The sequence below is a fragment of the Bos javanicus genome, chromosome 7, assembly GCF_032452875.1.
Source record: "Bos javanicus breed banteng chromosome 7, ARS-OSU_banteng_1.0, whole genome shotgun sequence".
Classification (NCBI taxonomy): Eukaryota; Metazoa; Chordata; class Mammalia; order Artiodactyla; family Bovidae; genus Bos; species Bos javanicus.
In genome coordinates, this window is record NC_083874.1 from 37,190,393 (window position 1) to 37,216,275 (window position 25,883).

At 40.4% G+C, this 25,883-nt stretch overlaps 1 long non-coding RNA gene across 1 annotated transcript; it reads left to right on the plus strand.

The window, feature by feature from the left end:
* Positions 1 to 633: 633 nt before the first annotated feature.
* Positions 634 to 18,997, plus strand: LOC133251044 (uncharacterized). The gene is made up of 2 exons (XR_009737502.1): positions 634 to 950; positions 13,869 to 18,997. It is a non-coding gene; the product is annotated as an uncharacterized LOC133251044 (long non-coding RNA).
* The last annotated feature ends 6,886 nt before the right edge of the window (positions 18,998 to 25,883 follow it).

Here is a 25,883-nt window from a genome sequence, read left to right on the forward strand (position 1 = left end):
AATAATTTTGGATAGGCAGATACTGGAAGTATCCATTTTTATAGCTAAACTACTCCAGGGAAAGAAACTTAATTTTTAAGTTTCTGGCAATGAATGCAAGTAGAATTTGATGTTTTTTAAGCTACACAATTGGGACTGTCTCTTCGATACAATTTACATCTCTAAAACCTCTGCGTGCCAGTTGTGTTAACATTTTATTCAAAGACAAATTCATAATTTAACTGTTACTACCCGGAAAACTATTAGATAGTCATCTCCCATTTAACTTAGCAAAGAAGGACCCAGGCATGATTGTATCTGGTTGATATAATGATTGCCATAAAAGATTTCCTTTCCCATTTTCAACACAGAGGCAAAACTGAGAATGATACTGATGTTTAGCAGCAGCTAGTGGCCTGTGGGGTCAGTTTCAAGCTATGAGAAACACAAAACTTTCTCATTTCTCCTGCTTACAGCTTTTTGCCTGGTTGGCTGGAAAGAAAGTTGGCAGACAACACCGGCAGGAAGAGAAACAAAGGCTATCTCACTAAGCATATTACTAAAACTCTTCCCTTAGCAACCGCTAGCAAGGTCCTCAAAAATGCAGAACAAGCTGTGATGAGCTGGGAGCTCTTTCAGGGGTGGAGACTTGGGTTTCATTTTTACTCCTGTATCCTCGGCGCCTAGTGCTCTGCTGGGCAGAGCAGAAGCTCAACACGTGTGATGCGTGATCAATGGCAGAACCCCAGGGGCCCTCTCTCTGAGAAGACATGTGCCCTCCCTCTTTCCTTGCTGAAGTGGTGGGCAAGAAAATGGACACAGACGGAGCTCACACTTGCTCTTCTCAAACACATGTTTTCCCTCATATACTCGTCTTCTACCTTCATGGTCAAAATGTGAAGTCTAACTGGTTTTCACCTGTCCTCATGTCTTGTGGGACATTTCCAAAAGAGGGAACAGCCTGTGATGAGGTAAGGAGACATGAGATTGTATAGAATGTTTAACTATTGTGTCTCTTTCTCTTTTCTTTCCTGTTTCTCCTGTCAAGAGTGAGTGCAGAGGTTAAAGTGAACCATAGTCCTCTCTTCATGGCACATTATTGTAACTGGTCTGTTCGGGTTTCTCTCTGGTTTCATTTACACATTTATTACTTTTTCCCATAGACTTGCTTTTAGTTTGTGACATACTAAGGCTCCTACTGTAACAGATAACCCCTGTAACAAAAGGTCACATAATTTTTTTTTTTTTTAAGAAAATCACTTGTATAAAGACATCTGAGAGGATTATAGGGGCTAAGATTCTAGAGAAATAAGGAAGAGAAATGAACTGACCTTCTATAGCTTATTTTTCTGTGGAGGGACTTGTTGATTTTGGCCAAAGGTCAAGCACCTGATTCAGGCTTAACATGAGCAGAATGAGAGAAACGAGAAGAATTTTTTGGCAGTCTCACAGGGCTAAGAATCTGAGTGGCCTCAACATACCTTCAGTTTTTTCCAAAGACATTTGCCAAATTCTGAAGTGAACCAAAAAGGGTAAGCAGGGCTTTAGGGTGGTCTCACAGTGACGAAGAAACAAAGAATAGAGCCCAGAAGCATGATTCGACAGATGAATGGATAAAGAAGTTACGGTACATACATATAAATACAATAGAATACTACTCAGCTGTTAAAGGAACAAAATAATGCCATTTGCAGCAACATGACTGAAACTAGAGATTGTCATATTGAGTGAAGTTAGAAAGAGAAAGACAAATGCTGTATGATATCACTTGTCGGTTCGGTTCAGTTCAGTCGTTCAGTCGTGTCCAACTTTTTGCGACGTGCCAGGCTTCCCTGTCCGTCACTTATACGTGGAATCAAAACATGATACAAATAAACCTAAGAAACAGAAACAAAATCAGGAACATAGACAGCAGACTGGTGGTTGCCAAGGGAGCAATAGGTGGTGGGGGAGGGTTGGAATGGGAGGCTGGGATTAGCAGATGCAGCTTTTATATACAGAATGGATAAACGAGGTTCTATTGTATAGCATAAAGAACCATATTCAATATTCTGTAATAAACCATAATGGAAAAGAATGTTAAAAAAGAATATATATATATATATATATATATATACGTACATATACATATGAATCACTTTGCTGTGCAGCAGAAATTAACACAACATTGTAAATCAACTGAAAAAGAAACAAACAAAAATAACAAGTCCGTCAAGGATTATGCCCCCTTATTGATGGACCAGGATATAAGATTCAGCAACTTATCTGGCAGGTACCTGACCACCAACCAGATTCCCATGCATTTAAGTGAGGGAGAAACTGCCTGTATTTTCACGGATGTAGTTCTTTCCCACTGGCAGGTCCATCTTTTCCATTTTTCAAGCTGTAAGCAGCCTAGTTGAGGGTTTATACCTTCTCTACAATTTACTCCAATGGACAAGTATTTTCTACGCATAACATGATGTGAAAAAAATTTTGGGAGGCACTGAGGTAAGTAATGTATGACAATAGTAACACTTGGTAAAAAAGTTAACATTTCCTTAGAGGCTATACTGAATTTTTGCTCTAGCATGCTCTGATCAGGGGAAATTCTATAGTTCTGGAGAAAAAAAAAACCAAACCTGATGCTGGGAAAAACTGAAGGTAGGAGGACAAGGGGACAATAGACAGCAATGGTTGGATGGCATCACCGATTCAATGGACTTGAGTTTCAGAAAGCTCCAGGAGATGGTGAAGGACAGGGAAGCCTGGAATGCTGCAGTCCATGGGGTCTCAAAGAGTTGCACATGACTGAGCAACTGAACAATGAAAAAACACTTTCTAATTAAACAGTTACAATAATGTAGAAAATGCTTTAATAACAGCTAATCTAATTCCTAAGGGGAGTCTGCTGCTGCTGCTGCTGCTAAGTCACTTCAATCATGTCCGACTCTGTGCGACCCCATAGACGGCAGCCCACCAGGCTTCCCTGTCCCTGGGACTCTCCAGGCAAGAACACTGGAATGGGTTGCCATTTCCTTCTCCAATGCATGAAAGTGAAAAGTGAAAGTGAAGTCACCCAGTCGTGTCCGACCTTGTGCCTATTCAGCCACCACAGCCATAAAGATTCGGTGGGGACAGTCACTGATCCTAAAGCAGAGGAACTGTTAATAGGTTCTAGAAAGCTCGTCCCTATAACTAAGAAAGCTTTTAATGATGAAAAATGTCACTTAAGGAGAAAGGAAATCTTAACTGTACTTCTTAAATCCTCTAGTCACACAGCCTTGTGTTTTGGACCCAAAGTGTCCTGACATTTGACTAAAAGGCCAGAGGGTGGGGAGAGTCCTTTTATCTCTGAAGCCCCAGAACAGTGTCTAGAACCATGATGCTTGCAGAATCCTTTATCAAATCATAAACAGCTCTTTGGCTTTTTCTGTCCTGGGACTCACTTCCTGGATTGTTAAGGAGGTGGCCCTTTTCAGTTTCATATTGTCAGTTATCTCACCAGCACTGACACGTAAAAGGTGTTTGCTTTTTTTTTTTTCCCCCTCTTTGAATCTTTTCTAATGTAAAGAGTTAACAGGGGGAAAAATCATAGTGAGACTTACAGTGCTAAAGCACAACAGCCAAATAACAAGCAATTGCACATATTCCTGTTCAAAACATGACCTCCTGGGCTTTAGGGGGAGGAAAGTCACTCAGGGCCTTCCCATCCCACTCTGTGATTCCCACAATGTGGGAAGAGCCTGGAAACCTCATGAAGGTCAGAGAAAGGAGACACAAAGTGCTACCGTCAGGCTCATTTCTTCCTCCTCGTTCCCCTCACCGTTAGGAGCTGTGAAGATATTATCCGAGCACTTTCTTCCACAGTGGTGCCTTTTCAAGCTTCAGATGCTGAGAAGTGGTCACAGAGCACTGGTTTCTTTATACGCTCAAACAGTAAAGAATCTGCTTGAAACACAGCAGACACTGAAGACCTGGGTTCCATGCCCGGGTTGGGGAGATTCCCCTGGAGGAGGAAATGGCAACCCACTCCAGTATTCTTGCCTGGAGATCACATGGACAGAGGAGCCTCACAGGCTACAGGCCATGGGTCACAAAGAGTCGGACACAACTGAAGTGACTGAGCAAACATTCTCAACTGTAGGAACTGACTGGTCCTGGGTACCTTTTCTGTGGAGAACAGGCCTCAGAATCTTTCTGGCTGTATTCAAATGAGAGCTAATAGATAATCTTTAAAAACATTACTCTGTACCTGACTCAGCCTTCACTGACAGATTCTCAGAGGCAGTGAAATAAACCTTTATGAGGCCCCTCTGTGAGAAGCCAGTAAGGCACACTTTTCCTGAACTAAGAGCTCAGGTGCATTGTGTGCTTTACTGTTTTTTGTCAAAAACAGAAATTTTCAGAATGTTTTCCATTTTAAAATCCCTCTGCATTGATATTAGGCTTACTTATTTCAATGTAAATTATTAAAATTTCAGTATTTTCAGCTTCAGGATAAAGAAAGGAAAAGTCCTTGAACTGGGTAGCCTAGTGAAGCACCTTCTTCAGGCACAAGTTTTATTAAGGGGATTCTGCCATCAAGATACATAATATTACAGTGCATTATTTTTTAAAACTAGTGCAAAAATTTTATGATAAAATATCAAAATTTTAAATAAAGATCAGTAATAGTGCTATTCTGAGCTATACTAAAACCTGAAGCAAATGAAAAACTCAGCATATTTTGTTCATCATGAACACATGAGGTCTTTTTACAATGTACAAAGACATAAAGAAATGACTGAAACCAGACTCAAGTATGACACAGATGTTGTAACTATAAGACAGGAAGTTTAAAGCTTTTATGCTAGAGATGCAGATTCAATCCCTGGGTTGGGAAGATCCCCTGGAGTAGGAAATGGCAACCAACTCCAGGATTCCTACCTGAAAATTCCATGGACAGAGGAGCCTGGTGGGCTACAGTCAATGAGGTAGCAGAGTCAGTCACAACTGAGCACACATACATGATTGATACTGTTAGATGCCATAATAAAAAAGGTAGATATTATACAAGATCAGATAGACAATGTCAACAGAGAAATGGGAAGTATAAGAAAAAATACATGGCAATAGAAGAATAAAAAACAGAGTAACAGAGATGCAGAATGCCTCCAATATACCATCAGTAGACCTAAAAAAGTCAGTGAATTTGAAGATAAGTCAACAAGATTTATCCAAAGTGAAACACAAAGACACAAGAACATGGGAAAGAAAAACATAATTAGACATCAAAGAGCTGTGAGACACTACTAGATGGTGCAAAATTAGAATTCCTCAAGAAGAAGAAAATAGGTCAAAATACTTGAAGAAATAATGTCAGGATTTTTCAAAATTAGTGACAGACATCACACCCAGATCCAAGCAACTCAGAGAACATCAAGTAGGATTAAAATAAAAACAGAAACCCAAAAACCTGGGCATATCAGTCAAACTTCTGAAAATCAAAGACCAAAGAGAAAATCTTAAAAGCAGCCAGAGGAAAAAAGACACACTGCCAATAAGGGGACAAAGATAAGAGTTAGAGTCAATGTTTTGTGAGTAACAGGCAAGCAAGAAGACAATGGAGTAAGATCTTAAATGGACTCACCGAGAAAGCTGTCAACTCACATACACTATGAATTAAGCACGATATACTAATCCTATACAATGCTGCTAAGTCACTTCAGTCGTGTCCGACTCTGTGCGACCCCATGGACTGCAGCCTACCAGGTTCCTCCTTCCATGGGACTTTCCAGGCAAGAGTCCTGGAGTGGGGTGCCATTGCCTTCTCCAGCCTATACAATACATAGCGAGAAACCTGGGTTTGTCCCAGAAATGTACATTTGGCTAAACATTCAAAAATCAATGTAAATCAATGTAATCCATAATATCAGTAGAATAAGAAAGAAATAAGACATAATTTCCTCTTAATGAATGCAGAAAAAGTATAGGTTGAAATTGAACATTCATTCATGATAAAAATTCTCAACAAAGAACTTTCTCAGTCTTGTGAATGGCATATGCCAAAAACTTAAAGCTAACATCATAGTTAATGGTTGAAAGATAAGAAACAAGGCAATGTTGTTTGTTCTCATCATTTCTAGTTAATACTGTCCTGGAGCTCATAGCTAATACAACAAGAAAAAAAAAAAAAACTGTAGAGATCGGAAAGGAAGAAGTAAAATTGTCATTCATTCTCCCCAGACTACATGATCACATGTGCAGAAAATACAAATGAATTCTCAAAAAGCTACTAGAACTAATAAGTGATTTATCAAGGTTATAGAATGTGAGACTGAAATAAAAATATCAGTTGTATTCTTACATATTAGCAGTGAACAATTAGAAACTGAAATACAAAAACACCATTTAATATAGGAATAAAGAACAAAATCCAAAAGGATAATTTTAATAAAACAAGTATAAAATGTGTACCTTGAAAATGACAAAACATTGTTGAGAGAAATTTAAGAACTGAATTTAGTATTGTTAAAATGTGATTTTCTTGCAAATTGATCTACAGATTAAATGCAATATCAAAATCCACTGCTTTTTGTTTTCCTTTGAGCAATTAACAAGTTCATTCCAAAATTTAGAGACAAATATAGGGAACCTAGAATACTCTGCAATCTTGAAAAATGATAATGAAGTTTATTTCATGATTTATTCTATAGCTACAGTTACCAAGCAGTGTGGATTTGGAGGATAAACACGTACTTGGGACCACACAGAGAGTCCAGAATAGATGATCATTATCAACGGTCAATGTGGAAAAGATACTCTTTTAAACAAATGATGCTGGCAAAACTGGATTTCTATTTATAGAAGAAATGAACTTTGGCCCTTACATCATTTATCAATGTTATCTGAAGATGAATTATAGATTTAAACATAAACACTAAAATTATGAAACTTTTAAAAGAAAATATAGGAGAAAATATTTGTGAATTTGAAGAAGGCAAAGATTTCTTAGGACACAGAACGCACAAACCATAATAGAAAAACATTGGTAAAGGTAGACTTTTTCAAAATTAAGCTCTCTGCTTTTGAAGGCAAGCCACGGACAGGGAGAAAGTATCTTCAATAAATATATCGGACAAAAGAATTGTTTCCAGAAAATACAAAGAGCTCTTATTCAGAAGACAACCTAATAAAAAAAATGAGCAAAATATCTGAAAGGACAATTCTTAAAAGAATGACCAACAAGCACGTGAAAAATTGCTGAGTATCTTTGGTCATTACAGCAAATTAAAACCACTACCTATCTAGGAAAGCTAAAATTAGAAAGACTGACAACACCAAGTGTTGGTGAGGATGTGACTTAATGACGGTCCTCACGGATGGATGGTGGGAATGTAACATGGTACAACTGTTTTGGAAAACAACTTGGCAATTTCTTATAAACACACACTTTCCATACTGTTTGTTAGTTCACAGGCATTTCCACCAGAAAAATGAAAACATGTGTGCTCCCAAAGACAGGCATAAATAGTCACAGCAGCTTTACTCATAATAACCCCAAACCGGAATTAATACAAATCCCATCATAAGGTAAACATTTTATGGCATATCCATACAATGGGATACTCTTCAGCAATAAGAAGGAACAAACTTTGGACACATACATAGATAAATCTAAAAAAATGCTAAAAATAAATAAAATCAATAAAAGTAAAAAGTAAAAAATATGCTGAATAAAAGAAGCTCGACACAAAAGAACACATACTGTATGCTTTCCATTTACATGAAATACTAGAACAGGCAAAACTAATCTACAATGACAGCAAAGAAATCAGTGTTGTCTGGGACTGCAGAGATTGACTGCAAAGGCGTCTTTTGGGGATGATAGCTATATCTGTCTTTATCTATCTGTCTCTTGACTGGAATAGTGGTTACATTGTGTACACATTTGTCAAAATCTATTGAACTGTTCAATTAAAATGAGTGGATTTTACTGTATGTAAATCATTTGAATGCAGGAGGAGAAGGGGATAACAGAGGATGAGATGGTTGGATAGCATCACCAACTTGAAGGACATGAGTCTGAGCAAGCTCTGGGAGTTGGTGATGGACAGGGAAGCCTGGCCTGCTGTGGTCCCTGGGGTCACAAAGAGTTGGACATGACTGACATGACATGAACTGAACTTAAATCAAATTTCAAAAAATTTGACTAAAAATAAAAAATAAATCCTAGTTACTTTTATATTTAGTTTTTAGACAGCGGGATCTTAACATCCAAGATGATGTGCTGCATGAAACAAGCTAGGCCATTCTAAAGCCTAAGCTCTAGCCAGCTGCTGGATCATAGCCTTTCTCTCAAAAACATTAACACTCCAGGTCTAGAAGTCAACTATTTGGAATGTCTCTGTTTACAGAATCCTATCCTAACTGTTAGGAAAGGGTGATGGGGACTTGGCTAATAAAGAAGTCCCATGAAAAGCTATTGTATTCCTAGAGCTTAGCATAGTGTCTCTTGATGGAATAAATAAGACAAAAGTAAAAGAATAAAGGCATACCTCATTTTATTGTGCTTTGCTTTACTGCGCTTCACAGAAACTGCTTTTTTTTTTTTTACAAATTGAAGTTTTGTGGAACTCTGCATTGAGCAAGTCTGTTGGCACCATTTTTCCAATAGCATTATTTTAAAATTAAGTTACTTACATTTTTTAAAGACATAATGCAATTGCACACAATATAATACAGAATAGTGTGAACTATTATATGCACTGGGAAACCAAAAAATGTGTGTGCTTTGCTTTATTGTGATATTCACTTTTTTGTGCTGATCTTCAAGTTAACCTGCAGTTTCTCTGTGGGATGCTTGTATTCCCAGAGACTCCTTAGATTTCTAGAGCAGTACATATGCAAGGACATATCAGAGTCAGGGGTGGAGAGAGGGAAGAAAAACAGTGACCCTGAAGACAGATCACCAGGCCAGGAAGTGCCTCATACTGGCTCTTAGAGCAAGCACAGGTTATGAAGTGCAAAATACAAGCATTTGCAAATCTGGGCAGTATCCTTCCTCACTGATCTCACTGGGCCAGGTAAAAAGAGCCATCCTCACTGTAGCAGATTGTGTGTGTGTGTGTGTGTGTGTGTGCGCGCACGCGAAGTCTTGTCTCTCTTTGTGACTCCATGGACTGTAGCCTTCCAGGCTCCTCTGTCCGTGGAATTTTCCAGGCAAGAATACTGGAGCATTGCAGATTCCCTAGTGAGGGAAATGTTATTTCCTGGGTATCTGTAACTCCCAATAAAATGCAGCTCCAGCCAGAGACAATGTACAAAGTACAACTTGCATTTCACTGTTACTCCTTGCAGAAAACCTGGCCTCTCTCAGGACACTCACAGGTGGGACTGTTTTCTCTGGACCCATGTTGTCTCTTGCTTCCCACCACATAGGTGTATGCACATCTGAAATCAACTAACCAGCATGAGCTCCTTTTCGATGACAGCCAACAAAGACAGTCTATACATGGCTTAACTCACACAGCTCTTGTTATGTCCACACTCCCCCTTGGTTCATATGTGACCCATCTGCTAATGAAATATTAATGACACACATGTGTCACATATGCCTATACACTCATTGTATTAATAGAATTCAAGTTAGAAATGATGCTTGGGGGAAAGCTGTAGAGGAGTATGTAGAACAGGATCTGATGGTGCTCCCCCTGCCCCTTAGTAAATACCTTGGCTCCCTGGACCAACACGTGATTAGAAATAGCTAAATGTCCTGCTAAGTAAACCAACACGTCAAAGGAAAATCGTTAGGACAATTAGGCAGCAGATGTTGGAAAGGAGTGATGGAGAGGCTTTCTGTGGGGGTGTAAGACCACCTCAGAAAAATCAGTGATGTTTTGAGGAGGGTTGGACACGGAACATTTGGGTTTCCCCCAAATGCTCAGGAGGCTGTGAGTTAACAGGTGGACAATTACCTGGAAAGGTATCAAACCCTAAATTGAATGTATTTGATAGTCTGCTAGTTGCGTTCCAACAGGTAAAAGCATTAGCAGGGCAACTTCTTGGATCCTCCAAATCCAAGAAGTTAGTTGGAAGTTAGTTAGACTCTTTTGAACTAACCAGGTAAGGGACAATCATTTGGGGGGTATTTCCCTGCATTCCCTGAGATGATGGTGTATATCACCACTCCTTCTCATCTCACTTGAAGAAGCAATGTGATGGGATGGCGAAGGAGCATGAGACCTGCTTTCTGCTCTGGGCTCTACTGAGCAGGGGCCCCATAACCTTAGGTATGTCACTTACCTTCTCAGAGCCTCACAAGTGGTTAGACCACTTGGTATTTCCTTAGTTCCTCTGGGTCTTTCCATGTTGTTTTTGTTCATCTTCCAGAATGTTCTTTAGCTTGCCCTCTAGTAGCAGCCATTTACTTGGCCTCCCAGTTGAGGGTCAATGGTGCTTTTTGACCTGCCCTTGGAGCCAATGCTGCTGTTCCCAAATGACATCTGATCAAGTTCACTGAACAAATGAGTGAAAAATCACATGCATAAACAAATTCCTGACTCCTTCCTGAATATTAGCTCTCTCAGTGGACTGCTTTTACTTCCATCAAACAGGGATGGAACTTAACTTAAAATGTGCTAGTTAATTGGTCCTTATGCAGGGTCTTCTATGTGTCAGGCATCAAAATAGGCACATGTTTATAGTGATCAAAGACAGATGACAACATCTGGCCCAAAAGAAACTTAAACTATTTCTTGGACCTTGTCTGTGACTCCACAACAGTTGGTGAGTATATCAATCAGGAGAGAGAGAAACCACACAGTGATTTAAATCGGGAAAGTTTCACATAAAGAATTATCAAGTTTTAATAAAACAGTAACTCTAATAAGAAAGGGCTTCCCTGGTGACTCAGTCAGTAAAGAACCCACCTGCCAATGCAGGAGACCAGGGTTTGATCCCTGGGTAGGGAAGATCCCATGGAGAAGGAAATGGCAACCCACTCCAGTATTTTGGCCTGGGAAATCCCATGGACAGAGGAGCCTGGCAGGCTACAGTCCATGGTGTCACCAAGAGTCAGACACGACTTCACAACTAAACCACCACCAAGACAAAAGAGAACTTTATAGGGTACCATAGGTTTGAGGATTTAGAAAAGGCAGAGGAACCAGAGATCAAATTGCCAACAACTACTGGATCATAGAAAAAGCAAGAGAATTACAGAAAAAATATCTACTTCTGCTTCATTGACTACACTAAAGCCTTTGATTGTGTGGATCACAACAAACTGGAAAATTCTTCAAGAGATGGGAATACCAGACCACCTTACCTGCCTCTTGAGAAATCTGTATTCAGGTCAACAAGCAACAGTTAGAACTGGATATGGAACAACAGACTGCTTCCAAGTTGGGAAAGGAATATGTCAAGACTGTATATTGTCACCTTGCTTATTTAACTTATATGCAGAGTACATTTGCGAAATGCTGGGCTGGATGAAGCACAAGCTGGGATCAAGATTGCAGGAAGAAATATCAATAATCTCAGATATGCAGATGACACTATCCTTATGGCAGAAAGTAAAGAGGAACGAAAGAGCCTCTTGATGAAAGTGAAAGAGGAGAGTGAAAAAGCTGGCTTAAAACAGCATTTAAAAAACGAAGATCATGGCATTTGGTCCCATCACTTTATGGCAAATAGATGGGGAAACAATGGAAACAGTGACAGACTTTATTTTTCTGGGCTCCAAAATCACTGCAGATGGTGACTGCAGCCATGAAATTAAAAGACGCTTACTCCTTGGAAGAAAAGCTATGACCAACCTAGACAGCATATTAAAAACCAGAGACATTACTTTACAGACCAAGGTCCATCTAGTCAAAGCTATGTTTTTTCTAGTAGTCATGTATGGATATGAGAGTTGAACCATAAAGAAAGCTAAACACCAAAGAACTGATGCTTTTGAACTATGGTGTTGGAAAAGACTCTTGAGAGTCCCTTGGACTGCAAGGAGACCAAACCAGTCAATCCTAAAGGAAATCAGTCCTGAACATTCATTGGAAGGACTGATGGTGAAACTGAAGCTCCAATACTTTGGCCACCTGATGAGAAGAACTGACTCATTGGAAAAGACCCTGATGCTGGGAAAGATTGAAGGCAGAAGTAGAAGGGGACGACTGAGGATGAGATGGTTGGATGGCACCATTGACTCAATGGACACTAGTTTGAGCAAGCTCTGGGGTTTGGTGATAGACAGGGAAGCCTGGCATGCTGCAGTCCAAGGGGTCGCAAAGAGCTGGACACATGACTGAGCGACTGAACTGAACTGAACTAACAGGCTTGAAGGAGAGTTCAAGGAAGGATGAACTTGGAAGGGGAAGCCCCCATCCACCTCAAGGCTAGGGTTCATACCTGGTTGGAGAAGGCAGCTGACGTCCATTGAATGGAAGAAAAATTTGTTATAGACCAGAGCTTGTCTACAGTCACTGGGATAGCAGGAAGCTGCCCTCTGGGAAGTAAGCTACAGCCAGTGACCACATGTGTACAGCTGTAGAGTGAACACCATTGTTTGCAAGAGGCTTGGGACATGCAATGTCAGGAGGGCAAACTTAAGGGGCAGGGGGCCTTGGGTGAGTCATTGCCAGGATACAGGTGAGCGGGCATGCAGAGGAGCTGGAGGTGATGCTGTGGGCCAGAAGCTTAGGGATGTAGTATTTTGTTGGGAGAGCCACAGGAGACAGGCTAGCCACAGGCTAGGCCAGGGCTGCAGGTGGCTGAAGGCTTGTGTGCTCTGCAGCCCTGGCTGGGGCAGAGCACAGACCTCTAGAGACCCTCACACCCACACTGGTGACCAGTGGGTCAGCTGGTGGAACCTGCAGAAGCCTTTTCTTCCCACCCAGTCCCTCTAGAGCCCTTCACTGAGAAAGCTGAACACAGTGCTTTCAGGAAAGGAGAGGAACTTAGAGGGATTCCAACCATTATTGCAGAGCAGGTACTGAAGGGGACATTTGGTGGTGAGAGGCAAAAATTGGTATCAAAAGAACCCCAAACCAGGTGTCAGAATTCTGAGCACAACGTGTAACCTTGGACTAGTGACTTAGGTGTCTCAGTTGCAGTTTATTCATCTATAAAATGGAAATACCACTTGTCCAACTGACTAAATAAGAATACTGTGAGGATCAAATAAGATGAGGGGTATGAAGGACTTTGTCAACTGTAAAGCACTGCACATTTCCAATGGGCATGGCTGTTAACTGTATTCAGTATTTCGTATGTTGTCCCACCAAGGGGCGATATTCCCCTGGTATTAAGGCCAAAGAGATGAGACCCTGTCTTGTATCTTTTGAACTGGCACAAAGTAAGGAGTCACCAGAACTATACCCTTTTACTTACTCACTGACAATCACATTAACTGAGGAACTGAAGCTGAAGGTAAAGCTGTGTCTGACCAAGCAAGGACCAACCTCAGCTCCTCAGAGTGGCCCCCACTGATATTTCCCCATCTTTCTTCCTATTGTCAGAAAGCTGCTGGAGCAGTCAATAGGGAAATCCTCTTTGCCCCCTCCCTGATCAGCCTCTTCCTGAGGTCCTGGGGCAATGCCTTTATGGTTGTATCAGCTCAAGGAGCTTCTAGAAAGACCTCACTTGCTGGCTTATTAAATAGATGGAGGATAACTAAAGACATAAATGAATGAATAAATAGGCAGAGTTGCCCAGCTAAGGTCTTGTCAGAATCCTACTTGAATATGATAATCATAGGGCCAGCAAAAGCCATTTTTCATTAAATACAACATCTTTAAATGCACATATGCACACAAGCCATTGTGCATTCCTTTCTCCATTACTTCCTTAAAAACATAAATAAATGAAGAAATTAGGCATATATGCATAGCAACTGCTAATTTACTCATTTATTTATTGTACTTTTGCAGCAGAAACCTCACAGCAGTACAGACCAGAGCTCTGTCTGGACACCATGGGCACTGCTGTCTGAGGTCTGAAGAGTCTCTGCATAAAGGGTCCGTTCCTGGTGGTCTGTGGCCCCCACCCCTGATCCTAAGACTGCTGCGGATTCACGTGGGGAGGAAGGGAACAAGCTGGGAACAGCTGGAGGGGACGAAAACTGAGGACATGCTGACTGGTCTGGGAGACAACCTCCTGCCATCTGCCTCTCCTTCCCCACAATGGCAGTCCTGAAGAGGAAGAAAAAGCAATCAAGTTTAATTATTCTGAACGTATCCCGGGACATTTCAGAGTCCCCTACGAAGGAACTGAAATGTTGCATGCTCTTTAACGCTAAACGTCACTAATGAGAAATTTTTGTTGTTGTTGTTCTGCCTGTAAGACATTTTGTGGATGACGTCCAGCCAGTCAGCACTTTCACAGATGTGGGCATGTCAATGGTTAATTGTTTGAGGCAGAAACCACTCGGTGCTGCAAAATCGGTTTGCGCTGCTTTTGACACACACTGGTATGGGTTAGATACTTCAGGGTGAAACTAATACATGGAATAAGTCTTTAATTCAGTCATTCCCCCTACCTGAGGCAAATCCCATGGGTTTCATATGATGTGAATCATCCCCACTCAGAGATAACTAAACACATTAAGAAAAGGTAGCTCTGAAGTGGCTTGGACATCTGTTACTGGAGCACATAGGGTAACTTGATCAGTCAATTAATATCTCATAGCTCAGTTTCCTACTTAGCTGTGTTGCTTTGTCATCGCTTGGTCTGGAAAGAGAGGAGCCCTTTTCAATTGCTCTTTTTCCCTCCACAAGTTCAGTAAATGGTCAAAAGACAAAATCACATCAGGCTATCAAAGGTACATTCCATACCTCTTTAGCTTCCTAGGGAGTTGGAGGGAGAGGCTGAGGTTCAAGTCTTTAGAAACACAGAGGAAGTCGTGAGTGTTGAGGTCAATATCCATCCTTCAGTGAACTGGTTTCACTGTTCTATTGTGGCCTTTGAAACTGACTTAGCAATGTCTCCCCTGTTTTCAGAGACATGGGTATTTTATTAGGAAGGTCAAGCTGGTCTTCTTCAGAGGGAGTCAGCTATTAACTTTAAAGCCTTCTCTCACTCAACGCCTACCTGGGAGTTAAGGTATGGATGATGCTTTCGTATTTTGGTCCATAGCTCTCTACATATGTTTACCACTGAAAAATAAGACATTTGCTAAGAAGAGTTATAAGGGACAGAGGAGAAATTGTGATTGCATTTAATGGTGCACACACACACACAGAAAGACTGATAGCAAATGAGAAACAAAGAGACACTTTAGTATTACCTTTCAGAGCTTGTTCAGACTAGGTTAGAGTACATGGTTCACTCTTAAGAACCCTCCCCACCTCCCCCCAACACCTCAGGTTCAGCTCAAATTCTGGATGATCACTAGTCCCTGCCCACCATATAGCACAAAACTTCAGCAATGATGCTTTGTCAAGGCAGAGAAGGAAAGGCTAGGCCTTCTTTCTCCAGGTGCTGCCGGCAAGTCCAACCCACAGAGTGAAAGCAGGAAGTGCAAGAGGACCACCACCGCACAAACATGGGCTTTTATAGCAGCCTGCCCATCCGTAAACATCAGCCAGGATTTTACAGTTGACCCAACAGAATGGCAAATCCTTCACTCTTAAAGGCTGTGGGGGAGCTAGAAAGGGAGACAATAGCAAAGTAGGTAGAGAAACATTCCTTTCCCTATAAAACATTCACTCTCTACCCACAAACACGTTCTATTTGAAAACCTATTCAGAGAAGCTTATGAAATAGAGGCGGCTTCTTTACGAAAGCCTAATGCAGGTCAGGAAGCAACAGTTAGAACTGGACATGGAGCAACAGACTGGTTCCAAATAGGAAAAGGAGTACGTCAGGGCTGTATATTGTCACCCTACTTATTTAACTTATATGCAGAGTACATTATGCGAAACGCTGGGCTGGAAGAAGCACAAGGTGGAATCAAGATTGCCAGGAGAAGTATCAATAACCTCAGATATGCAGATGACACCACCCTTACGGCAGAAAGTTAAGAGGAACTAAAAAGCCTCTTGATGAAAGTTAAAGAGGAGAGTGAAAAAGTTGGCTTAAAGCTCAACGTTCAGAAAACTAAGATCACGGCATCCGGTCCCATCGCTTCATGGGAAATAGATGGGGAAACAGTGGCTGACTTTATTTTTCTGGGCTCCAAAACCACTACAGATGGTGACTGCAGCCATGAAATTAAAAGACACTTACTCCTTGGAAGGAAAGTTATGACCAACCTAGGCAGCATATTAAGAAACAGAGACATTACTTTGCCAACAAAGGTCGGTCTAGTCAAGGCTATGGTTTTTCCAGTGGTCATGTATGGATGTGAGAGTTGGACTATAAAGAAAGCTGAGCACTGAAGAATTGATGCTTTTGAACTGCGGGGTTGGAGAAGACTCTTGGGAGTCCGTTGGACTGCAAGGAGATCCAACCAGTCCATTCTGAAGGAGATCAGTCCTGGGTCTTCACTGGAAGGACTGATGTTGAAGCTGAAACTCCAATACTTTGGCCACCTGATGTGAAGAACTGACTCATTGGAAAAGACCCTGATGCTGAGAAAGATTGAGGGCAGGAGAAGAATGGCACGACAGAGGATGAGATGGTTGGATGGCATCACTGACTCAATGGACACAGGTTTGGGTGGACTCCAGGAGTTGGTGATGAACAGGGAGGCCTGGCATGCTGCTGTTCATGGGGTCGCAAAGAGTCGGATACCACTGAGCAACTGAACTGAACTGAAAATACATGTAATTCAGTCTTAGGTGATGAAATAAGGAATAATCATTTAATTATAGGAGGATTTTTTACTTCTTAAAAAATATGCTTCTATGGAAAGAAAACTTGACTTTTTGAGGTCCCACGTTTTCAAGTAGATACTTTTGTAACCCTAGACCCCCCAGCATAGACTACAAAGCTAATTATAAGAAATAATAAAAACGTTTTTGAGACCACAATGATTATAAATTTAATTGAATGTAAAGCCCAAAGGAAAGGGATCCAAATGCATTTATGGAAATGGCATTAACTCAAGGAAAATAATCCAGGAAACTGAGACAGGAGGAGAGGTTCCCAGAAGCCAGTAGAGAAGAACCATAGCACTATAAAATCAGAACATGTGAGCAATTTCTCCCTGAGTGCCTGGAGGAATAACTCTACAGATGGTGGTCACACCCTGCTGACCCACCAGCTCAGGGCACCTACCAATGCATCTGAGTCAGTCCAGAAGAACTTTATAAGACCGCTGACCCAAACATGTACTCAGTCGTGTCCAACTCTTTGCGACCCCATGGGCTTTAGCCCGCCAGGCTCTTCTGTCCATGGGATTCTCCAGGCAAGAATATTGCAGTGGGTTGCCATGTCCTCCTCCAGGGGATCTTCCCAACTCAGGGACTGAACCTACATCTCCTGTGCCTCCTGCATTGCAAACGTACAAGGGAGATTAATAGCACATCTGACAGCGGGGGCCGCTCCCAGAGGCCCTCAAGCCTGCTGAGTAGGGACTGCCTGTGTTGGGTGATTTTCACGTCCAGAAAGTGGGTGCACCCAACCGGCTATGATGTATCACCATTCTAGTTCTTCCAGGTCACACAAGTACAGGACATACTCTGTAGTAAGGAACACCAACACTCTGACACAGAGTCATGAGTCATTTTTCTGCCATGAGGTAGAAAAATCAGATGCTATAAATCATGACTCTATCAAGAAGAAACTGATCCCTCACACTGGGATTCTACATCTAAACACACAGTCTTGGAAACAAAGGGAAATTTTTAACTGAAGTGTTACTGAACAGCTTTCTACTGAAACTTGCTTGGTTTCTGCATTATCTATGTGAACTTTTTCAGACTTCTGTTCTAAGTGATCACAAATACAAGCTGGACAATCTGTGTTGTGTAAGGGGAGATGCCTTTCTAAAACTTTGTCACTGAACTGCCCAGATCAGTGAGGAAAGCTTCTTTGTAAACAGGGTGTTTATATGTATCTTTAATCAAGACAACTTTTTCAATAGGAAACTGAAATCTGGGTAATGAGCTCACAAAATCTATACATACTTAACAAACATCTCAATGTCAGCACGTTGCCGATGTCTTTCTGGCACGTGCCATTTGACCCTGTCACATAAATCACCTCTGAATTTCATAGGAACATAATTGTTTTTCAGACTTTGTAGCAACAGTAGCAGAAGCATGTCTAAGTCAACTTCATGACCACCATAAATCTCCTCCCAGCAGCGGGAGAACTTGCTCCAGCATTCTGGACAGGAGAAATCTGGGTCTCTAGCAGGTTATCAGGCTTTTATTCTCTTCATATATATTTCCTGTGTGGTGAAGGAAAGAATCAGTGACTTTAGGCAACCCTCCCCAGAAGAGAAGTGGCTACTCCCTAAGCAGATTGTCAATATATTCGGCTAAGGCTATTTGAAACCTACTTGTGTAAATCTGAGGTTTATGATGGTTTTGTTTGTTTTTAAGAATTCAGATAGCACAGTGCAAATAAGAGAAGCAGAGGGAGAAGAACTATTAGTGGGCCCCATTAGTTCATTCAGCCAACATGTCTTTAATACCCTGATGTTCCCAGGACTACTTACATCAGCACATAATAGAGAGGCTGGAGTGCAAACCAGAGCACATGGTCTGGGATGCATGAGTCACTACTTTATCTGATCATTTGGAAAATTACTGTGCTCTGCTGCCAGAGCATAACAGCATTCCTGAAGGAGGAGAAACGCTGAACCTTCCAAAGTTGAAGTGCTACAGCAGCCTGTTTCTGGGGACAGCCTCTTGCTTTGTTCGTAGGTTGCCTGGTTGAAACTGTAGGAAGAATGTGAACTGTGGACTAGAAAGAGCACCAAGAAAATCTGGTTATTCTAGAAGTAAAGAGACACGGGAAACCACCTTGAGATATCACTGAGCTCCACACTCCCCAGCAAATCTACATTAAAGATGAGAAAAACCTGTATCATTGACTTTTCCTTAAACAATTCAGGAAGGATGTATTGTATTATTCAAAACTTCAGAAATAAATTCAACTATTAACTTTACTGTTAAATGCTTTCCCCTTCTTTCCTTTACCTAGATTCCTTTGAAGAAAAATTTTTTAAAATCCAAGTCATTTATAGAATGAGATTCTCATATTCATTAAAAGATGCTAAAAATGACTGTACTCTAGTTTTACTAAGGGAACATTATTATCTATTCATTATTTTTCCAGCTTTGGAGATTAAAACAGTTTCTCTAATCCTGTAACCTCCTCTTCCTTACAGATACACAGCCTGGACCTGCTTCAACTTTCTTGTCTTTGCACACACACTTCTTTTGAAATGAAAACTAATAACTTTCTATTTCAAATAAAACAAAGAAAGCAAGCAATGAAAACTCTCAGCACTCAGATTTGGATCATAGGTCTTGAGTCAGCTAGTACAACCTTATTACACTTCAGACAAAAGCAAAAGACCTTTGATAAGATTCTAGAGTATGTTTGACAGGGGTAGCGGGGAGGGAGAAGGAAGGAAGCAATGAAAAAGGCTTGAAATTCTCCAAAATTATAAATCCCATTAAGCCTTACTATAAAGTCCCTCAAATTAATGTGCTCCTAATATTAGCATTAAATGAGGTTGGTGTATTGAGTATAACTATTTGCATAATGATGACAAAAATCAAAGTTTTAGGGAAGCAAAATTGACTCATTTTGAAACTTAAATTCTAATTCCTGAGCAGTTTCTGACTAATGAGCCTGAACAAGTCAGAACTGTCCTGGCCCTCTTCTTCAACAGTGGAAAACAGATTATGTAAAATGTTGGGGGAAATTTATAACATACACCTATGGTTTCTTAAACTTTCCAAATAACCACACTAGGGAGGGGTTCATATATCCTCCAGTAGTCCTAAGAGCTTAGCCTGAAGTTGCAGGATGCGAGCACCAAGTTTTTTTGGAAATTTCCCATTTTCTCTGTAACTTTTATATGTACTTCCAACTAGATTGTTGTTGTTTAGTTGCTAAGCTGTGTCCGACTCTTTTATGACCCCATGAACTACAGTCCACCAGGCTTCTCTGTCCATGGGATTTCCCAGGCAACAATACTGGAATGGGTTACCATTTCCTTCTCCAGGGGCTCTTCCCGACCCAGGGGTTGAACCCACGGTCTCCTGTGTTTCCTGCATTGGCAGGCAGATTCTTTACCACTGTGCCACCTGGGAAGAGCATTTCCAATTACATGCTGTAAAATATTCATCTCTTTTTAAAAATACACATGCTCTAAATTACTGGCTAATTAAAATCATGGTACTCCATTGAAGCTACCAGCTAAGATGCTGTACTAAAATGACACCAAATACAGTTGTTAAACAAAATGCTTCTCTCTCATGTAAGGGTCTGGAGGCAAAAGCTTGTCAAGGGCATATCAGCAGTACTGCCCCATAAGCACATTTGGGGACCAGCCTCCTTCCATCTTGTTGCTCTCTATCCCTTAAGGCATCATCCTTATCTTCTCAGTTAAAACCGTGTGTGTGATAGTCACTAAGTCATGTCCAACTCTTTGTGATCCTGTGGACTGTAGCCCGTCAGGCTCTTTGGTCCATGGAATTCTCCAGGCAAGAATACTGGAGTGTGTTGCCATTCCCTTCTCCCATCAAATCTATGTTTTAGTCAGAATGGGCAAAGAAAAGTGAAGATGAATATAATTTCCACTCACTTTCATTGGTGAGACCTAGTCACATGGCTGCAGATTGTGAAAAACCACAGTGTCTTAAGTGGATGGCCATGTGGCTGGCAAAAATGAAAATAAAAGTGATGCTACAGAAATATATACCATATCTGTCTTACGAATTTACATACCTACCAACTGCAATATTCCTCTAGGGATACCTTAAAAATGTGTGATATATAAGAAATGGCTCTGTAACTGTTGCATGTAAAGAGCCAGGTAATAAATATTATGGGCTTCCCAGGTGGTTCAGTGGTAAAGAATCCACCTGCCAAGCAGGAGATGTGGGTTCGATCCCTGGGTCGGGAAGATCCTTTGGAGAAGAAAATGGCAACCTACTCCAGTATTCTTACCTGGGAAATTCCATGGGCAGAGGAGCCTGGTGGGCTGTAGTTCATGGGGTCGCAAAAGAGTTGGACACAAGTTAGCAACTAAGCAACAAGTAAATATTACAGGCTTCCTGGGTACATGCTCTCTGCTCCAACTACTTAACTCTACTACTGTATTGCAAAAGCAGCCATGGACTGTATGACTATATGTAAATGAAAGAACATGACTAGTTTTAGTCATCTATTACAACACAACAAATTACTATAACATTAGAAGTTTAAATTGACATGCATTTATTACCTTACAATTACCATGGATCAGGTCCAGAGTCAGGGTCCTTCATATAGGCTCTCACAAGGCTGCAATCACAGTCAACTGGAGTATGCTCTCATCTGGAGGCTTGACTGGGAAAGAATCTACTTCCAACCCACTCCGGTTGTTGGAGGATTTATTTCCTTGTGGCCGCAAGACTGAGGGCTTAGGGCTTCAGCTTCCTGGTGGCTGCTGGCTGCCCTTAGCACCTAGAGGTCACCTGTAGTTCCTTGCCATGTGGTTCTGTCCAGAGTCCCTCTTACAATATGGCAGCTGGTTTCTTCAAAGTCAAGAAGGGAGAGAGTCTCTAAATGAGTTTGGTATCATGACAGAATTTTATGTAATGTAACAGTCACAGGAGTGACATCCCATTACCTTTATCATATTTTATTGGCTAGAAGCAAGTTAACAGGTGCTGCCCACACTCAAAGGGACAGGATTTGACCTGGGTATAAATATCAAAAGACAAAGATGACTGAGCGTTTGTCCACCAGAGCTGTGTTCCAATAAAACTTTATAAAAACAAATGGTGGGGATTAGGCCCACAGGGCATAATTTACAGACACCTGGTAAAATAAATAAGGTGCAGAAGCCATTGTTTAAGGTGAGAAGAGGTAAGAAATCATTGAATAGCGTTAGAGAGGAAGAATCCTCAGAGCTAGGAGAGCTATGGAGAAAGATGGTACTATCTTATAACATACCTATTACCTTGTTATTTAAAAGAATTAAGAATGGGATAGTTGGGCAATATGCTCAAATCTAGTTATCATAAGATAGAGTTGTTATTAGAACACTAATTAACTACAAAGTGAAGGGGCTTCATAGTAAGCTTTCTCCAGGTTTAATTCACACTTTACATGGAATAATTTCAACAGAAAGCCTAGTCATTTTCTTAGTGATTATGAAAATGACAGTGAACACTTATGATTATTGTAAATCAGGAATTATGCTAAATGTTTAATTTGAAATATCTCATTTAATCTTCATAATAATTCCATGTAATTTAGATTATTATTATTCCCATCACAAAGATTAGGAAACTGAGCTTAAGCAAATTAAGTAGCACACAAGGCAATAAAACTAGTATACGACTCTTAGTCTGTCCTGAGGTTCTAAACACTTAAATTTTACTTGGAAGTTTAACGGGAAGTCTTTGAAGTTTTAATGCAGGGAGGTAGTGTAAATTAACATGGCTAATGTTTGTAGTGATAGGGATGGAATCAGAGTGTCATACAGTGAAATGAGCCAGAGAGAGAAAAATATATATCATATATTAATGCATATATATGGAATCTAGAAAAATGGCACAGAGGAACCTATTGCAGAGCAGGACTAGAGACACAGACATGTGGACACAAGGGGGAAGGGGAGAGTGAACTGAACTGAGAGAGCTGCACTGACATATATGCTGTACATACACAATGTCTATGTACAACAGATAGCTAGTGGGAAGCTGCGATATGGTACAGGGGGCTCAGCTTGGTGCTCTGTGATGACCCAGAGGCATGGGACGGGGTCGGAGCAGGGGCAGGAGGGAGGTTCAAGAGGGAGGGGATATATGTATATGTATAACTGGTTCACTTTGTTGTACAGCAGAAACTAACACAACATTGGAAAGCAATTATACTCCAGTAATAAGAAGAAGAATATTAGCTCCGTGTGGAGGCTGGACTGAAGTGGGGCTGGAGAAAGCAGGGTAGTCAGGGCAAAGATGATGGTAGCCTGCAGAAGGCAGTACCCTGGGGATACATGTGTAAGACATTAGGTGATAGCAGTGGAAACAGTGGCTGACTTTCTTTTTCTGGGCTCCAAAATCACTGCAGATGGTGACTGCAGCCATGAAATTAAAAGGCGCTTACTCCTTGGAAGGAAAGTTATGACCAACGTAGACAGCATATTGAAAAGCAGAGACATTACTTTGCCAACAAAGGTCTGTCTAGTCAAGGTTATGGTTTTTCCAGTGGTCATGTATGGATGTCAGTTGGACTATAAACAAAGCTGAGCACAGAAGAACTGATGCTTTTGAACTGTGGTGTTGGAGAAGACTCTTTGAGAGTCCCTTGGACTGCAAGGAGATCCAACCAGTCTATCCTAAAGGAAATCAGCCCTGAATATTCATTGGAAGGACTGATGCTGAAGCTGAAACTCCAATACTTTGGCGACCTGATGTGAAGAGCTGATTCACTGGAAAAGACCCTGATGCTGGGAAAGATTGAGGGCAGGAGGAGAAGGGGACAACAGAGAATGAGATGGTTGTATGGCATCACCGACTCAATGGACACGGGTTTGGATGGACTCCGAGAGTTGGTGATGGACAGGGAGGCCTAGCATGCTGCGGTTCATGGGGTCACAAAGAGTCGGACACGACTGAGCAACTGAACTGAACTGAAAACCACTCCAGTATTCACTTGTCATGACATTCCAACCACACTCATCTTTGGTTCCTGGAATGTGCTGAGCCTTTTCCAGTCTCTGGGATTTTGCACTGGCCATTCTATCTACAATGCTTTTCACTCTATTCTGCTACGGCCTCATTCTAACTCATCCTACAGGACTCAACCAAAAACTCACTTCGTTTGAGAATCCTTCCTTGATGCCCCATATAAATTTGGTCCTATCTTTTATTTTCTCTTAAAAGAATCCAATTATTTTTCAACCCATACTTGTTCACAATTTATTACATTTTGCTTGTTTTTATACTGACTGTCTAACACATTACACTTCAAGAAGCCAGGAAGTGTATTAGTTTTGCTCATCATTGTTAGCACAGTACCTAGAGTACGCACAGTTCCTGCCACCATAGGCAGTCATACAATATTTGTTGAGGAAGGAAATAAATAAATAAATGTCTGACTTCACTTAGCTACTGGGCAACTGTTTTTCACATTTCCTGATTTTAGAAGAAATTTTCCTCTTCTATATCTCTGGAATTATCAACATAATAAATGCCAAGTAATTAGTGACACTCCAATATCCAACCCACTCTCACTCCACACTCTTCCCAAAACCCACCCCCAAACTGAAAATAATGTTGAGAATGAAACGTACAGTAGGAAGAAGGGCTGATTAAGTTGGCTTGAGGCAGGTGAATTTCATTTATTGTTGGTATGAGCATAAACTGATATGAACCTTTGGGAAAGTAATTTATCAGTATGCAAAAATGGCCTTAAAATAAATATAAATTAAAAAAACAAATACAAAGAGGGATGTGTGTTTACATTTACATGAGACCTATGAAATGATAAAAACCAAATGTTTCCAATGAGTTAGGTGGGTACTCCTGGGGAGAAACCTTTTTTTTACACATTTAAAAAAAATAGGCAATTTTATATTTACAATAAAATTCCATTAAAAGTAAAAATAAAAAGTAAATCTTTATACTTTTGGCATAATAATCCCACTTCTAGGAATCTGTATTAATTAATAAAATAATGAAAAAATGTGGTCTAGGGTTTATTTAAAATGATCTTCACCAGTGAGTTCTTTAGTATTTTTTAAAATTGAAAATCATCTAAATGGCCAACACTGATAGGTTGGATAATTAATAATTATCCATTCAAATGAAGAACTACTTAATGATAGTAGAGAAAGATATGTGAATAGAAAAAAAAATAACTTTCAATAAAATCTACTGAAATGTCATTAATGGCCATTTCTGAAAAATGAGAGTATATAACTTTAGGTTACTCCTTTATGATTTTTTGGTGTTTCCCAATTTAAAAAATCAGATTTTCTAATCAAAGAATTGCAAATATTATTTGCAATACTTCTTTCTAACAAGTAATTATATTTTTATTCAATCCTCATGACAAGCATTCACATAAAACATGTTTATCTGCTGAGAAAGAAGGTTTCGGTTTCTACTTGTCACTCCACCCACCTTATTTCTGTGAAAAAATAACACACAATAATCTTTGGGAATGATACCTTCTTTTTTACTTGTGTATCATAACAATGGTAGTGACTGAAGAAGTAAAATTATCTGCAACTAAATATGCTTCAAGAATAATTATGTTCTTAGCTGGAATTAGACCTCCAATGACCTATCCTTCCTTCAATGCCTTTGGTCAGACTTTCCTGAACTAAACTAATGGAGAGAAAACTATTTACCACTATTTTAAGCTACAATAGAAAATTTCATTATGATGTGTCACATTTCACTTAGATACCTACACTGGGAATTAAGTCGGCATCATATCAATGAAAGTGTCTACCTATTCATATGGTCACTGTCAGGAAGGCCTCACAAAGTCAGCTTGAAATGATGGATGTCTATTTGTACATAGGAAGAAGTCTGAAAGAATATTTACCAAAATGTTTATAGCAGTCAGGTACATTCCTCTGGGGACCAGCAGAACAGTGCATAAAAATATAAGACAGGTCCTGCAAGCTATATATGGAAACAAATCCTGTTATATTATAAAAGTGTCTTCTAGATATGCTATCGATGGAAGTTTAACAACTTTTCAAATCAATCAACTATGGACAGCCACTATAATATTTACATTCTGAAATAATCCAAACACCCAATCCTTCTAAGCAACAACATACAAACACACATATAAATAAATAAGGGCATAAA